Consider the following 16,963-nt stretch of genomic DNA (forward strand, 5'->3'; position numbering starts at 1 on the left):
TCCATACAAAGTGTGCAATGTGAGTGTGTACAAAGGCCACTCCAACCAAGATTGATAGAGGACATGTAGGGAAAAACAAATCTAAACTGAGGATGGATGTCTGTACCAAGTGTAAAAATCAAGGTCATGTGAGTGTGCCAACTCCCTCTGTGCCATCTGCAACAAGGCCAACCATACACTGACAAGTGTTACTACTATAACACCAAGAATAAGAATCCTAGGGTGGTAGAGATGCAACAATATCAGCAAATACCACCAACATTAAAATAATGCACCTCAAAAATGAAGCAGGCAGTAGATGTCCATAAAGAATTGAAGGTGAAGAACTGAAGGCCACCTTATTGAAGCTTGCCAGAGGACATGTAGGGAAAAACATATCTAGACTAAGGATGTGTAATGAAGTAGGTTTGGGTGCACATGCACATGGGGTAATGGGGCCTAGGCACTTGGGCTTAGGGACATTTACATGTGTACTTTTAGAGTACCCTATATGAGGCATAGGGCTTATGGACATTGTACCCTTTTTGATCATATTCACTCTATAGACATTCATGTCTTCTTGGTGCTCATGCCCAAGCTTCCATGGCCTTCTTAGCTATTGCCCTAGGATGGTGACCTACACCCATGTTGTCACTCCATGCTTTGAGTGGCCAGGATGGTGACCTACACCCATGTTGTCATTCCATTGTTTGAGAGGCCAACCCTAGTTTGTTGCAATGGTATCAGAGTAATCCTAGTTTCTTGCAATGGTATACCAGAGCCCTTGGCTTAGGTCCTTGCTTAGGGAGTGATTAGTATTAATCATTTTCAAAATTGATTTTCACATAGTTTTTAGATTTGCTAATTTCTTGTTTGATAGGATTAGCAAAGAGATTTCTGTTAATCATTTTTGAATTTGCATTAAACACTATTTTCAGAACCCTAATCCAATTTACAGTTTGATTCTTGAACTTCTTAATCTTCTTGATCTTGATTTTCTTGATGTTAATTTTCTTGATTTTCAAATTAGGGTTTACAGAGATTTTTACAACCAAAATTGAGAGATTTTCTTGCATTATCTTGTTTAGAGAGCTTACAGTTTTAATTAATAATCCATTAAGCCTCTATTTCTGTCCTATTTTTTAAAATCTTGGAGTTTTTGGAGCAGATTTACAAGAAGCTCAGTTTCTTAAGCAATTTTGCAAAAATTTCATTGTTGCAGTTTCAAAGATTGGTGCAGACTGTGCAGAATATTCAGATTTGAAAGTTTATACAGAGTATAGTTTGCTGTGTAGACATCAAGATTGCTGTGCACTTTTTTAATTTTTGTGCAGAGTGTAAATTGCTGTGTAGAACAGAATTCTGGTGTAGATTATTATAACAGTTGTAGATTCTGTGCAAAAAATTGAAGATTATTGTGTAGAACAAAGTTATGGTGCATATTATTATAACAGTTGCAGATTCTATGCAGAAAATTGAAGATTGTAGTTTCTTTAAGTTTGTGCAAAGTTTTATGTAGCTGTGTAGAGTTTCTTGAAACAGTGACATTTAATGCAGAGATTATGAAGAAAATCCATAAAGATTATTAAGAAAACAGTGCACAGAGTAAAGAAATTAAGTGTTTTAAGCAAGATTGGTACAAAACTTTACATCAGTAAGTGATCTTTGCCCTAAACTTCATTCTATTCTTGATTTTCTTGTTTCTGTGTAAGAAAAAAGTGTCCAGCAAGTTGATCTTTGCAAGAAAGTTTAAAGGTATAGCAATCCCTCTCAGATTTGAGCTGAGATCATTGGCAAGCCAATGTGTTACCATTTACACCAAGGGATTCTACTGCTATACATCAAAGTTGCAGGAACGTCCACCCTCTAGGCTAGTACCAACAATAGTCAAGCACAAAGTCAATGCATTGATGGACTCCACCATGGAGCTACCTTGCCTTGCCACTCCTTCGCAAAACCCCAACCAAATCCTCGACCTCCAGCACTGTGCCCTCCGCCTTAACCTCCTCCAACACGACATTTTCATCGGACGACCCCATCTCCCCCCTCACCCTTTCCTATATCCTCACCAAAATTATGTCTGACTGCATCTCCCTCCTCATCACCCTCATTTTTCAATCCTAGAACTCTTTCTCCAAACCCACCTCCCTCTTCACCCTCCCCGTCCACCCTCTTACTGCCAACTCATCAATTGGGCAAACCTCGTCCAATACGGGCACCCCACCACCATGACACCCTAGACCTCGCTGTTTCCGATGGTCTATGCCCCTACCCTTACCCTTCTTCCGAAATCGTTGAACCCCTACATCTCCTTCAGCACCAAGGATGGGAGACATTATATTGGGCTTATAAATCCTTACGTTCCAACTCCCACCCTACACCCCCTACGGGCTCCTAGTCCTCTACCACCGTTGCTACCTCCAACACCAGGTGATCCTTGCCAATTGGGATCATCCAATTTGATGATTCCCATGTGGCCTTCCCCCTTGACATCTCCCCCAAGGAAGCTGAAGAAGCCCACAACTTCTTCTATTCCAAGTTCCCCCGCCGACCGCGGCTCCAAGGATGACGACGAAAATGATGGGAGTCGATCTCGGCAAGCCCAACACTGATCCAAGTCCCCCCTTGTCCCCTCCTCACCAACCACCACCCCCTCATCAATCCAAACCCAGCCCAAGCTCACAACCTCCAACCCACCACCACGCCCAGGTACCCAATATCGTACCTTGACACCCCCCATCACTTCCACCACCCCCAAGTACCCAATATCGTACCTCAACAGCCCTCACCGCTTCCACCACAATTCTTAAACTTTTCCCTACACCATCCTCTACACCCCCTCACATTCCCTCTCCTCCTCCCTCACCCACACCTCCACCACCACCCACCCTCCATCTTCATTTGGGCCTCCTTAAAGACCTCAAGGGTATACCCTCAACATCAGCAAGGCCCCCACCCTTCCTCAACACCACCCTCGCACCATTACCTCTCCCTCGACAGCTCCTCCACCCTAGTCGCAATTACTACCTGACCTCCCTTGCCCCACACCCTTGGAGAGGAAGGAGAGATTCCCCTGCCACCCCCCAAGATCACGAGGAGGTGGACCCACCACTCAACCCCCTCAACTGGAATGACCCACTAGATTACACGGAGTTTGAGCAAGCAATCAATATCCAGCTCAATCAACAACTCCAACATGCCCCAATTAGCAGACTTATAGACTAATTGGACATCCATGTCCTTCAGCCTTATCTAGATGCCAAACATGATGCCTAGAAATGCCAACATCCACATCGACAATGTGGCGTTACTAATGGCCCCCTTCCAATGCTCACCCCATAGCCTTCGAGCTCATGGGCGAGCAACCCATTTGGCGTCGACCTTTTCTCATGAAGACCTACATCTAGGAGCAATATTGTAAGGCCCCCTCGCAACCTCTGCGGGATAAATCCCGCATACCTGGGCTTGGGAATTATTCAAGAAGGAGCAAATAGCGAGCCCCAAGATACAGTACAACTTTCCTTGGTTCACCCCACCAATGTCCTAGAACCCATGCACAGAGGCCACCATGCTCACAAAGATACATGCATTCATCACGCTACTATGATCAAGTCCCTAACCCGGCCATTGTGGCAACCATTCGCTTCTTCAACTTGATCATCATGGCCTTGAAGGCATTTCCATATTGGAACCACTACTACGAGGGCAGCCAAGGCCTTTCCTTTGATCTCAAGAAAGTCAATAGTTGTGTAATTTTGCTCAGGCATCACTGAGCTGTCTACTAGCAAAGCTGATAGGAAAATCCATATTATGTTCTCCAGGTTGAGCTAGTATACAACCAATAGCAAATGCAAAGGCATCGATGTGCACATGGAAGATTATATCCCATTTTTGGGCTCGTAGTATGGGAGCTGATGCTAATGCCTTTTTGAGTTTATTATATGATTCTTGATAATCCTCTATCCAGACAAATATAATCAAAATTTTGTACAAAGGTCTTGCAATTTCTACATACATGATAAATCTTCTATAATAGCCGACATGACCCATGAACCTTTGCACTCCCTTATGGTTTGTTAATGGAGATGCTTCTAGGATCACTCTGATTTTACCATCATCTGTGGACATACCATTTTTTGAGAGAATGTTCCCCAAGATTTCTCCATGCTTTACCATGAATTAACATTTCTCAGGATTCAGAGAGATTCTATAGAGTCTACATCTGAGAAACACCTTCTTTAAACAACTTAAATGTTCCTTCCAAAGTGATGCTATAACTAGATCATTCATAAAGATTTCAAGAAATTCTCTTAGGTAGTCCTAGAAAGCCATACACATTAGCCTTTGGAAGGTTGCAGGAGAATTGGTCAATGAAAACTGTCTTATGTTGATCACCAGGATCAATTTGAACTTGATTGTAGCCTAAGAAACCATCCAAAAAGTTATAAGCCTCCTTTCTAGCCACCCTCTCTAATACATGTTCAGTAAATGGAAAAGGATAATGGTCCTTAACTGTGGCTACATTGACTTTCTTCAGGTCAACACACGCTCTGAGTTTTCCATTCTTCTTTGGCACAACCACAATTGGTGAAACCCATTCAATGTGATCAATTTTGTAAATGAACTCACCTTTGATGAGCTTGTCAAGTTCCTCTTGAACTAATTTTCCATAATTAGGATTCATAGGACGAGACCGTTTCCCTATTGGTTGAGCATCGTCCATAATAGGAATGGTGTGCTTGCATACTTCAGGTGACACTCCTTTCATATCTGTGTATTTCTAGGCCGTCAATAAGAACTAGGCAATTCCTCCTCTTTTGTTAGGTCGGTAGCAATGTAAACTAGCTCAGGCTCTTCACCAAGTTCAGCAAGATTAACTTGCTTAACCTCAGTAAGTCCTTCATATGAGCATCCTTTCTTTCTTAGTTCTCATAGCCTTTTCATCGTAAATAATGCATTCTCCTATGTTATAGTTTCTGAAATAATCATGGGTTTTGAACACATCCTTTCCAAGTTGTTTCTTTTCTCGAGTTTTCCATTTTGTTTCTTTTTCATCTTCATTCAGAATCTTATTCTTCTTCTTTTTGGCACTTTGAGTCATCTTTTCAGAGGAGATCTCTTCTGAAGATGTTTCAGTTTGATTATTGGGTCCTATGACACTGACTCGAAGGTATGAATAGGAGTGATTCGATTCAAATCTTCTCCAAGAGTTTAAACTAAGTTATCATAGGATTTCACAACACCCACATATTGTAAGAAATGATTCTCACTTTTAAGATCAAGGTGCGGGCTTGGCCTAATCCTCAAAGGTTTGTTCATAATTTTACCCTGTTTATTTTTTGCTTTTATTATTTTCATATAAAGGATATATTTGCAATCACTTCTTCTTGAAGCTTCATTGCTAGATATTTTCTTTATCGATTACGAGATTCACCATAAACAAATTAGCTTCCATGTTTTTACCCTTCGAGAATTTGGTTCCAATTTTTTTGGGGTACTACATCCATATTTGCCAATAATTGCATCCAATTTTCACAGTATATTATATCTAGAATAGACTCTATCTCATAGTTATGTTTATTGATTTCTATTGCAATTTGGTTAAGATTAATGTCTATATCTCCATTTATAGCATGTACTTTTTCAACATAAATCTTCTTCTTCATACAATTTATGTTTTCTTTGGACATAAGACATACACTAGTTACAGTGGATTTCCTTGAATGGGAAGTAGTATCAAAATCCAGATCTATTGGAGATCTATTGGAGATCTAGTGACTAGTTGAGCATTGTGATTAGCCAAATTAACTTTGATCAATTGCTCTTCTTTTCGAAGATAAATGTTATTACTTTTCTAGTCATGAATCATCAACAATTCTCTCATGAATGGCCTTCCTTAAAAAAAGTCATAGTTAGTTGGCCTTGGGAAATCCATGATAACAAAAGTATGCTCCATGCGCATTCAACAGACCTTGCCAAATGGTCGTTCAAGAGAACCATCTTTCTTCTCCACCTATTGGGAAGAAAACCTTGTGTACATTCAATTATGCTGCATACTGGGGTTTGCTGAATGAGTTAAATTTGTTACCTTCACTTTTGGATATTCTTGGGATTAATATACTAGAGATTATTTTGGGAAATTGAGAACACCTTCTTTCTAGGACTTTAGACCTTTCCATCAATTTAATCAACAAGTTACCATTCTTGTTTTGACGAAACCGAATAGAGGGAGTAATTGGTGATGAGGGAAGAGAAGAATAATATTCAGATTTCCTCTTACCAAAAGCTAGTGTATCTTGTTATTGGCCCCTCGAAGTTCTAGACTCAACTGTCATCTATCCTATGAACTTGAGAAGCAGTAAAGTCTTAAAAAACTCTTGGTTTGGAGGATATGATAGGGCCTCTCACGTGCCCACAGTAGGCATTGGAATTGAACCTGTTAAATTTAAGAAAGTTGGATTGAGAACAAGATTTCCTGAAGAATCGAGTAGCGAGTCAGACCACGTATCAATTAAGAGCAGAGACGCTTGGTTTCAAGAAATTCCTCTTGAGGGAGGAAAGAGCCATTTCAAGAAGCCATACTAATCCTTTTCTTAGAGCATCCTTAGGTGAAGAGCTTGTCAGATAAATACTAAGTGAACCATCTCCTGAAGATTAGGAGAAGATATCATCAAGAGGTTCAAATTTGAGAAGATTGTTCGTATCATCTTTGGTCTTTTAAATACGTATACATGGACTCTAAAAACAAAGCTTTCAATATCATTCCTATTAAGAGAACAAGTTTTAGTCCATGTCCCAAGAACCCTAATGCATTTTGAATAAATAGACCTGACTGGAGATTCTACTTCTATAAGGATGTATGGGGTAATAAGTACATTCCTTGTCTGAGCCACAGGTGGAAGTACTAATGAAGGAGCTTAGGCAGGGGGAGAGGGAACCTTCTCTTGTTCCTCATTATGAGCCACACGCATCAGGTGTTGAATCAACTTCCAATGAGGTAAATGCAAAGGTAGGGGAGGATGAAGTACTCTCAAGAGGAGCCTGGGAAATTGGAACCTCAAGTGGATTCCCAGAGTTCTTTCCATAACAACCATGATGAAAGAATCCCGCCTACTACTCCTCTGCTACCCTCTATGACTTTCTAGTTTCCAGATTCTTTAGTAAAAACTTATGGGGCGAAACCTACAGGCCTTATGCCTTATGACTATATCAATACTATGGTTCCACCTATTTCTTTGGGTGAACAACAATTTACTCATTCATTGGCAAGACGTATGCCTATGCTTTTAATTATGGCTATTGCCCTGATCACACCCACAAGTGCGATAGTAGGTCCAAATCCAATTGCAGGATTACGTCATCCTATTCCCACCTACACTCACCCAAGAGTGTACACAATGCCAGCTAGGAATGGTGTAGCAGTGAGGACTCATGTTACTCCACCACATTGGATAGATCAGCTTCAGTAGAACCTCTAGTTAATCTTGCACCACCAGTAGCAAGAATGGTATCGGCTAAGGATGCCATAAGAATGGCAGAAGCTATTTTGCGAGAGCCCTGCCAGAGAACCTCCAGGTCCTATGGTGGCATCTTTGCCACATGTACCTCAAGAAACTCTAGAGTCTCCAATGCTATGCATAAATTCAGTGGGACTGGAGATGGCCATGGCCATTTAGAAACTAGAGCATTTGGATTCACCCTAGAGCATAAGGCTGCCAAATGGTTTAAAACTTTAGAACTAGAGGGAAAAGTAACTTATGAAGATTTGAAGCAACCCTTTTTGATTGCTTATACCAAGACTGGCGCCAAGTGGAGCTCGTAAACTAGCTCGATACTCTTAAATAGAAACAAGAAGAGATGATTTGATATATCAACAAAGCCAAGTTTCTTTATAATAGGTGTGGACCTGAAGAGAAACCTAGCCAGACACGATCGATCTCACTCTTCTTATAAGGTTTACAAAATGAAAGATTGAATGATATGTCGTATGTACAAAGGCATAGAACCTTCAACGAGTGTGCATTAGATTCCATTGATTACAATGATAACTTTATGGGACCACCCAAAGAAGTGTTAAAGCAGTTAAAAAAGACGAATTTAAGATCATTCCAAAAGAGGTAGGAAATCCCCACCTCTATCCTAAGAGGGACATGATTTGGTGTGCTTCAGAATCGTCTCGAGTCTATCCCTATTAATGAAACTTTAAACTATACCAAAAAACCATTGATGGTAGTTTGGAACTAAATTTTCAAAAGCTACCTAAAAAGTTGATACAATATCCCAACACAGTGGAAGAAAAGGAATGCCTCAAGGTAGCTACAAATTTGGTTAAACAAACTTAATTGGAGTTAGAGAGTGTGTTTGGGCTAGTGAAGACACCCCAATTTTGTCCCCTGCACCACTCTCAGTAATACTAGAGGTGGATGATGAAGTCTTGATGGTGCCAGACTCCGAGTCTAGATCAATCTCAACACTGAGAAAGATACGAGAATGATGAATTAAAATATAACGAAGGACAATGAAGTGCAAGGGAATATTCCATGTAAACCCAGAAACATAACTCTTCAAGAGGAGCGAGAATCCCTTCCTTTAGATTTCCTTGAACTACAACCAAACCAAGATCTGAAGGATCTTTGGCAACAAACAAATCCTAGATCTCCTCAAAGATCTAAGGTACCTTCAATCACATTGATGCAAACTCTCTTCCAGGATCTTGGAAATATGGATTCGACCTTGATTCTCTTGTGGGATCCTTGGGAACTCTTCCTCAATATCTTGGAAATGAAGGTCAGGAAATAGAAAAGAAGTCTAATAATGGCCTCTTTACTGCAAGGTCTATATGTTTTTCTAAAGGAAACTTTGTCTAAAAACAAAATCATCACCCTAGGAATGTAGAATTGTTTTGCAGACAATCTTGTCTACTCGAGTCATTATACCTTTAGGCCAACTCTTATTACAAGGTAAGCCTACCATGTGGAATAATGTACAAAAATGGCTAAGTGGATGCCTTAGGGCTAAGAGAGACGAGACTGATGAATGAGGACAATGAAAATTCATATTCAGATTGAGAAGGAAGTCTTCCTAAAGTTCCTATTAATAAATTGGGAGAATACCAATATTATGAAAGCAAAGACATGAATGCTACACTTTTGATCTCATATAAGGGATACAAAGTTCCAGCCATACTTGATGGCGGAGTTGGGGTGAGCATAGTCACTATAAGACATGTTGGGAGAAGTCGGGAAAGACAAAACGTGAGCCCACTAGTGTGTCAACCTCGAAAGTTAGCCAAACATCCTAATCCCATTAAAGAGAAAGAAAGGTTGAAGGCGGCTCAAGAGTTGGTCAGGGACTGTCAAGCTCAATTAGAGGAGGAACCTCAAACAACATACCTTGAAGAATGTCCCTTGATTCTCGATGTAATACCAACTGAGGAAGCCCAAGAATATAACATAGGTTCCCATGACCAAGCACCCTTTGAGAGACTTTCTCAAATGGTAGCACCAAGAACTGTGCATACCCCTCACTAGGGAAACCTGGTTGCGGAGTATCTCAAAAACCCTAAGAGATGATCACCCAAAAAGAACGGACACAAAAGTCCACATTCTAATACCCTACAGCTGCAAGATCCTAAACATGAACAAGGGTGATCCAGCTCAAGAAACTGTATCTGTTCCTAGTAGAGACATTGTAGGTCTCTCCTCTTTCATTTCTTCTCAAATCCAAATCCCCATTGGCACCTTACTCCAAGGGAGCCTAAGTCAATGGAAGGATTTGAAGGATTGGATGGAAGAATGCCTAGGAGCAGGAATGCAAAAGCCCGCATAATTAGCAAACTTTGATGAGACTGATGAGGACGGATTCATAGAACCACAAAAGGAATCACCAGCATCCCCACTGCTCGAGTCAACAAACTAGCGTCCCCACTGCTCGAGTCAACAAACTAGCGTCCCCACTGCTCGAGTCAACAAACTAGGGCAATACTTCAAAGGAGATGAACTCAACATGCAACGGTACCCATAACTTCCTTCAAGTTAACGCCATCTTGGACAGAGGAGTGGGAGTGAGCATTGTTACCAAACAATGCTGGGAGAAATGGGGAGAACCTACCATGGATGACATGGCGTTACTTGTGAAACTTGCTGATGGAGCCATCGCAAGGTCCACATGCCTTCTGCAAGATCTGAAGATAAAGATCCTCAAAACTAACTTCCGTAACACCTTCATGGTGATGAACTTTGGCCCCAATAATATTTTCTGCAATTTCATCCAAGGTCATCCCTTCATGAGAGAAACCAAAATTATCAATTGGGACACGGACCATATTTACATCCAAAAGAAAGATCTAACAATAAAGGTCAACTTGCGCACTTGGGAAGCCCATCCTATGTGAGTGGTTGACCTTTAGTAGAAGATGACATTGTAGTAACAATGACCCAATCCATTGCAATCCACATGATGACCCAATCCATTGCAATCCACATGTGCCAAACATGCCATAAGATGCTCAAGGAGGAGTGGGATAGTGAAGAATTTATGCCCCTTCTAGATCCAGAGGACTCTGAGAATTGGATGTACATATCCTTGTGACCTTGGACATAATTTCAAGATGCACGAGTACCAGATTTGCTAACAGGGCTAATAGGTAGGAAATCCCATCCCTCTACATGCTAAGTGCCGCCTACATGCCCGACGTCACAAACCATGAGCCTGAGAGTGGTAATGATAGAGAATTGTTATATGGAAAGACCATTTGCAGATGGAACTTGTAAAACCAAGGGTTTTCCTAAAAAATATGCATACATCTTCTCGACTAAGTCGGAAGAACATTGGTTGAAATATGTTGGAGCCGTCTACACACATTATTACTTTTGCCAAGTTTGGCAGAAGGAGCTCACTAACATTCCCATTCTGGTCAATACGGTCACCTTTGAACTGAAGGAACCCATTGATTCCCAGCATGAACCTCAAAAGCTTTACTGCTCCACATGCAAGGCACGCAACAAAAAGTTAGCGCTCATAGAAAAAGAAGCCAAAAGACTGATAGAAGAAGAAAGCGCTAAAGCTGAGGAGACTAAAAAAGTCCCCGAACACTTTAGGACCTTAAAAATGGCCGATCCTTTTGTGTACAATATGACTCGGCCCAAAGAACCCATGATGTACCATCGGTAGAATCACCAAATGGCAGCTAATTTTGCTAAAGTTCATTAAGAGACCTTTGGACATCTTTTGGGCCTTGTAAGGATTCCTAATCTTTAGGGATTAAGGCTAATTTTGTGCTTTATTAAGGAGACAAGGTCAATCAAGCAGACTCCTTGGAGCCTATAATTTGAGCTTTGTAGCCCATAACTCCCCTACAAAAATAGGGTCTAATGTTGTCATTCTCTCTCCTCTTCTCTTCGTGTTAATCTATTTAAGGACACCAACTTGTGTGCCATCCATGCAAGGCGGGTCACCCATAATGGTAGAGGATATGCCATTGGCCCACCGTATTTGTGAAGAAAAGGGAAACGAAAAATGAGAAGTGTTCAATGATGTATCTCAATTTTTTATATTAATGAATTTTCAATGTGTAATATATCTTCCAATTGTCGATGTGTACAGCTTGAAATTATCGAATGTGCACTCTATCTTGCTATTGTCTATTTGATTTAATCATGTAATATATCTTCCATCACATTTCAATAAAGGGCTAGAAGGGTGCGAAAAAGACCCCTCCGGGTCACCTACAATGGCCATTTTCGCACCCTTCTAGCCCACATGGTTTTTCTAGTAAGATGTGTCAATTTAGGATAAACTCTCATCACGAAGAGCATGGGGTGGCTCAAATGGGGTTAAGAGTAGGAAAATCGTTATGGCTAGAGGGGTGCAAAAATGTTGTGTACGAGGGGTCTCGTCGTATAGGCCATTTTCGCACCCCTCTGGCCCTCCTAAAATTTTTTGTAGTTTTTTTCCTGAAATTTGAAGGTTTTTATCAAAATTAAAACTCAAATCCCTTAAAATCAGACATAGATCAAAATTGCCATTAGGGTGGAAATTTGTAACATTTCTATTGTGCATCACTTGAGATGGATAGTTATAAAGCCAAGCTATGCATACATAAAAAATCTTACAATAAATAAGCAAGAAAGAAGTTATTCTCATTCTAGTGGTGGGCATAAAGCTATCAAAATTGTGATTTCCTCTTACAGCATGTGGTATCACCTTTACCACTATTTTCAAAGGAGATTTAGAATCCCTCATTTAAATATCATGGAATTAAGATGCTCTATTGACAACCCAATACATCATGAAGTTGGTCTCCTTAAGTGGTCTTTTCCCAAAGTGAAGAAGGCAAGGGAAGGAAGATGATGTAAATACAAGACATGATTGATTTTAAACCTTCAAAATCAAAATACATGTAATTTTTTATTTCCTTTGTAAAATTAAGGTAAATTAGAGATAAAAAGGGATGACCTTGCTCTTGTAGATTGCAGTACATCTTCATGTGGTTCTCAATATCTTTTTGCATGTTCACTGATTACCAAGCCAAAGGTGGCCTTGGCGGCCACTTTTTCCAAAATAAAGAAAATATATATATTGTTCAATGTAGTTTTTTAATGTCCACCATTTTATGTGATGAATTAGGGGCTAAATAAGTTATTCTCATTCTAGTGGAGGGTGTAAAGCTATCAAAATCGTAATGGCCAGAGGGGTGCAAAAATGCTGTGTCCGAGGGCCTCGTACAAGCCATTTTCGCACCCCTCTGGCCCTCCTAAATTTTTTTATAGTTTTTTTTCTAAAATTTGAACATTTATTTTCGGCCATGTCGTCAAGCGAAAACATGTTTATTTCACTTGAAAACCAACTAAAGGAGGTTTGAAATCCCTTATTTAAATATTATGGAATTGAGATGCTCTATTGACAACTCAATACATTATGAAGTTGGTCTCCTTGAGTGATCTTTTCTGAAAGTGAAGAATGCAAGGGAAGGGATATGATGTAAATATAAGACATGATTACCTTTAAAACTTCAAAATCAAAATGCACATAATTCTTTGATTTCCTTTGTAAAATTAAGGTAAATTAGAGATCAAAAGGGATGGCATTGCTCTTGTAGATTGCAGTACATCTTCATTTGGTTCTCAATATCTTTTTGCAAACCAAAGGTGGCCTTGACCACTTTTTCCAAAATAAAGAAAATATATATTGTTGAATGTAGTTTTTAATGTCCCACCATTTTATATGATTAATTAGGGGCTAAAGAAGTTATTCTCATTCTAGTGGAGGGCGTAAAGCTATCAAAATTGTGATGGCCAGAGGGGTGCGAAAATGCTGTGTACGGGGGCCCTGGCCTTTTTCGTACCCCTCTGGCCCTTCTAAAATTTTTGGTAGTTTTTTTCCTTAAATTTGAACGTTTATTTCCGGACATGTCATGAAGGGAAAACATGTTTATTTCACTTGAAAACCAACTAAAATTAAATGGCAAATATTTTTACATTACAAATCAAACACATGTACTTAAAAGCAACTTTCAACATTGTATTAATATAAAAATTTACATGTGGGATTTGGGAATACTCTTTAGAAGAGAGGTTTGTCACTTCTTAGCTATAGGGAGGTCGCAGGTTAGAATAGTAGTGACAATTTCTCGAGGTGAGTCATGGCCAAGCGACTTGGCAATTCCTAATTAGGCAAGCACCTTGCCTCTATAGCCGCTCCCAAAAGTGGATGACTAACGACTTTTTAACTAGGATTACAAATTGACCAACTGGCCAAAAGTGGATGACTAACGACTTTTTAACTAGGATTACAAAATTGACCAACTGGCCCCAATAGTGGCCACGCAGAGTTGCTTTGAGAAGGTTTTTAATGCAAAAAGAGGGAAGCTGCCATTGGGTGTGAATTCTTTGTGAATAATCACAAAGTCATTGGGTGGGAGGTGTCCGATGTAGTGGGCAAGAGTCGGATATGGTCCTGTAGTAGATTGCGTTCCCCCTGCCCCGCATAGCATAACTATCCATCTCTAGCACCCTCTCTTGTTGCTACATCATCCTTTCGCTCCAAGTCAATGTTGGACTTGGACTCGTCTTTTATGTTGGAGTGGTGTCCAAGGCACAATTGTGCGAGATACACTTGTTGTGCTGCTTGGAACTCCTCCTCAGTGACATTTGCCTGCTTTGCATTCCTACCTCCTTCCATAGCAATCACTATCGTCTCCTCCACCAAGTTTATGAGTGAGAGGAGGTTCTCCCCCATGTTACCTATGTTAGAGTTGTCCAATGGGAACTCTGCCTTCACCTTGAGTATGCTTAAGCACTCATCCATTCGGAGGCCACATAACTTTTCAATATCATGCAAAAAATGAAAAGCTCCCCCCTACCACAATCGGACATAGAGAGACAACCTTTATCTCCGGAAGGGGGGCAGAGTCATCTTCATCTTCAATTGTTGTGCCACTTCCACTGGCCTCAAAGCGGTGCGGATTTTCTGCAAGCCCCGAGTGCACCTCCTAAAAATTGTTTTGCGACGATCAGGCTTTCAATTACACACCTATGTGCACTACACTTTAAGGCTCTTCCTTATCGTGGTGGATGATTCTGCTCAAGGCGGCACAATTATGGCATTTCAACCTCCTCTTCCTACTCTCCATTTGAAAGGAAGAAACAAAGCAGGCCAGCCATGATAGGAAGCAATGGCCAATGGCAGCTTGTGTACTTGCTTCTTGTCAAGCTCTAGGAAGTGTCCAGATTTCATTGCCCATTGCTTCAAATCTTCTGAGCCACTTTTGGAAGGGCCTTTCGTTGTGGTTGATGTACTCTAGGAGGTTGGAGGGCACCCACAATATGTCATCAGTGGCTAAAGAGAGAGTGCGGCTTGATGTGGATGTCCATGTAAGATAACGTGTCCACAAATAATTCTTCATGGAGGCGGAATTCTCACACTAGGTGCCCAAAAAGAACCTTGCATCCCAATGCTATAATTATGCGGGTGCTGCAACTTTGTGGGTCCCCCAAAGACCCACTTCCTGCATTCACACCTTGGCAAAACCAATGACTCGTACCTCACACCACCCTCCCATAAAATAGCCCCAAGCCCACAGGATGCAAGATAACCCCTGACACAAAGACCTTTAATGTAGCAAAGCCATCATCACCACCAACCTCACCCTCACACTACGACCACCTACAAGTGGATCCTTAAGCCTCTCCTACAAGCTCAACACTTCTCTGAAGACAATTGGCACATCTGGGTACCACGCCAACCAAGGTACACCGTTCCTACTCCCATGATCCCCAAACCCCTAAAATTCCAATGGCAGCCCAAGATAGCCTCCATTGACACCCCCGCTACTACCGCATGGGACAAAAGGAAAGCAAAGATTTATGAGGAATCCACGACAGTATAACCCCATCCACTATCTCCGATAGTGATGTACCTTCAACCTCGACAACTCCACGAGTCCTTATCATCCGATTCCCTTGGCGCACCCCCACTCAATCCTTCCCTTCTCCAATCCCCCTTTCCCCACTTGCTCCCTCTAATGAAGCCTCCAAGCTCCCAACAGAGCTACCAACCTTGCCAAAACCTAATTGGAGCCGCCTTCTCACTCTTGCAAACTGGGCAAGGAGTCAGTACAAAACCCACAATGGGGTGCTAACTATCTAGCCTTGAGATACAAAACTTATTTACAGGGTGCCCTATTTATAGACACGGCCGTTCACTCAACGAAGCAATGTCCGTTCTCTTGTCCACCACGACCATTCACTCCTTTGGCCATGGCGGGCCGTACACTCATCTAAGCCATAGGCGTTCCCTTGTAACCTGCTTTAGCCACCCACAGTTGTTCACTCATGAATCCATGGCTATTCACTCCTCATCTGCTAAGATATGGCCATTCACTCCTCATATGCTAAAACATGACTTCACTCAAGGAAGCCAAGGCCATTCACTCTGTTTATCCATGGCTGTATGCTCCTTAGCCACGGCCATTCACTCATGAAGCCATGGCCGTTAACTTCCTGGAAATCTATAAAGGGCCCCACTACTTTCATTTCACTCTGTTTAGCCCCCCATGTCCGTACGCTCTCCTTAGCCACAACCGTTCACTCATGAAGCCACGGGCATTCACTCCTCATCTGCTGCTAAGACACGGCCATTCACTCAAGGAAGCCACGGTCGTTCACTCTATTTAGCCATGGCCGTAATCTCCTTAACCATGGTTGTTCGCTCATGAAGCCATGGCCATTCACTTCCTGGAAATCTATAAAGGGGCCCACCACTTTCATTTCACTCATTTTTCTCTCTCTCCCCTAGGTGAACTCTTACCATTTTTTCTCTCGAGCTTTCACACTCCTAGGCCAATTTTTTATCCTCAACATCATGGGCAGCTCCCGCCCACTCTGACTCCTATGAGGTCCTACCTTATACACCCCAAAAGAAGAAACGACTTGTCAGTCCACGTTTTGAGAGGAGTACGGGAAACACCCCACTTAACTTTCCCACCTGGATAAGCCCCTTATATGTGGCAAGTGAGTGGCCACATTGTCCACATCCTAATGAAGAACAACCACAAGGTTGAGCACAAGTTGCTCTATTATATGGAACCTTGTTACAGGGCCATAACCAATCCTGCCATAGTGGCCTTCTTGGAGTAGATAGGGCTTGAAGGTTTACCCACTCTTGAGCCCTATGGCCCAAATCTTCTCAACTGCCTCTACTTCATGGAAACTTATGATGCCAACTAGGCTACAGGCTAGGTTAGCAATAACGAGGGCCACCCCCAGACTCTCCACCTTAGTCTGGACCTCGTTCGAGAGGTGATGCATCTCCCCCACATGTAGCCCTATGTTCAGTTGGCCAATGTGATGCCCCACGTCAAGGGTACATACCAAGGGCCCACAACCAAGGACGGTGTGGAATGGTAGAATATTTCACGCCCAGAGCACATAATGCTAGCCCTGGCTCTTTCATTCCTCCTCACCACCCAATGGACAGACAGGTT

This window comes from Cibotium barometz, chromosome 31 (genome assembly GCF_041138505.1).
Source record: "Cibotium barometz isolate CiBa-2024 chromosome 31, ASM4113850v1, whole genome shotgun sequence".
NCBI classification, from domain to species: Eukaryota; Viridiplantae; Streptophyta; class Polypodiopsida; order Cyatheales; family Cibotiaceae; genus Cibotium; species Cibotium barometz.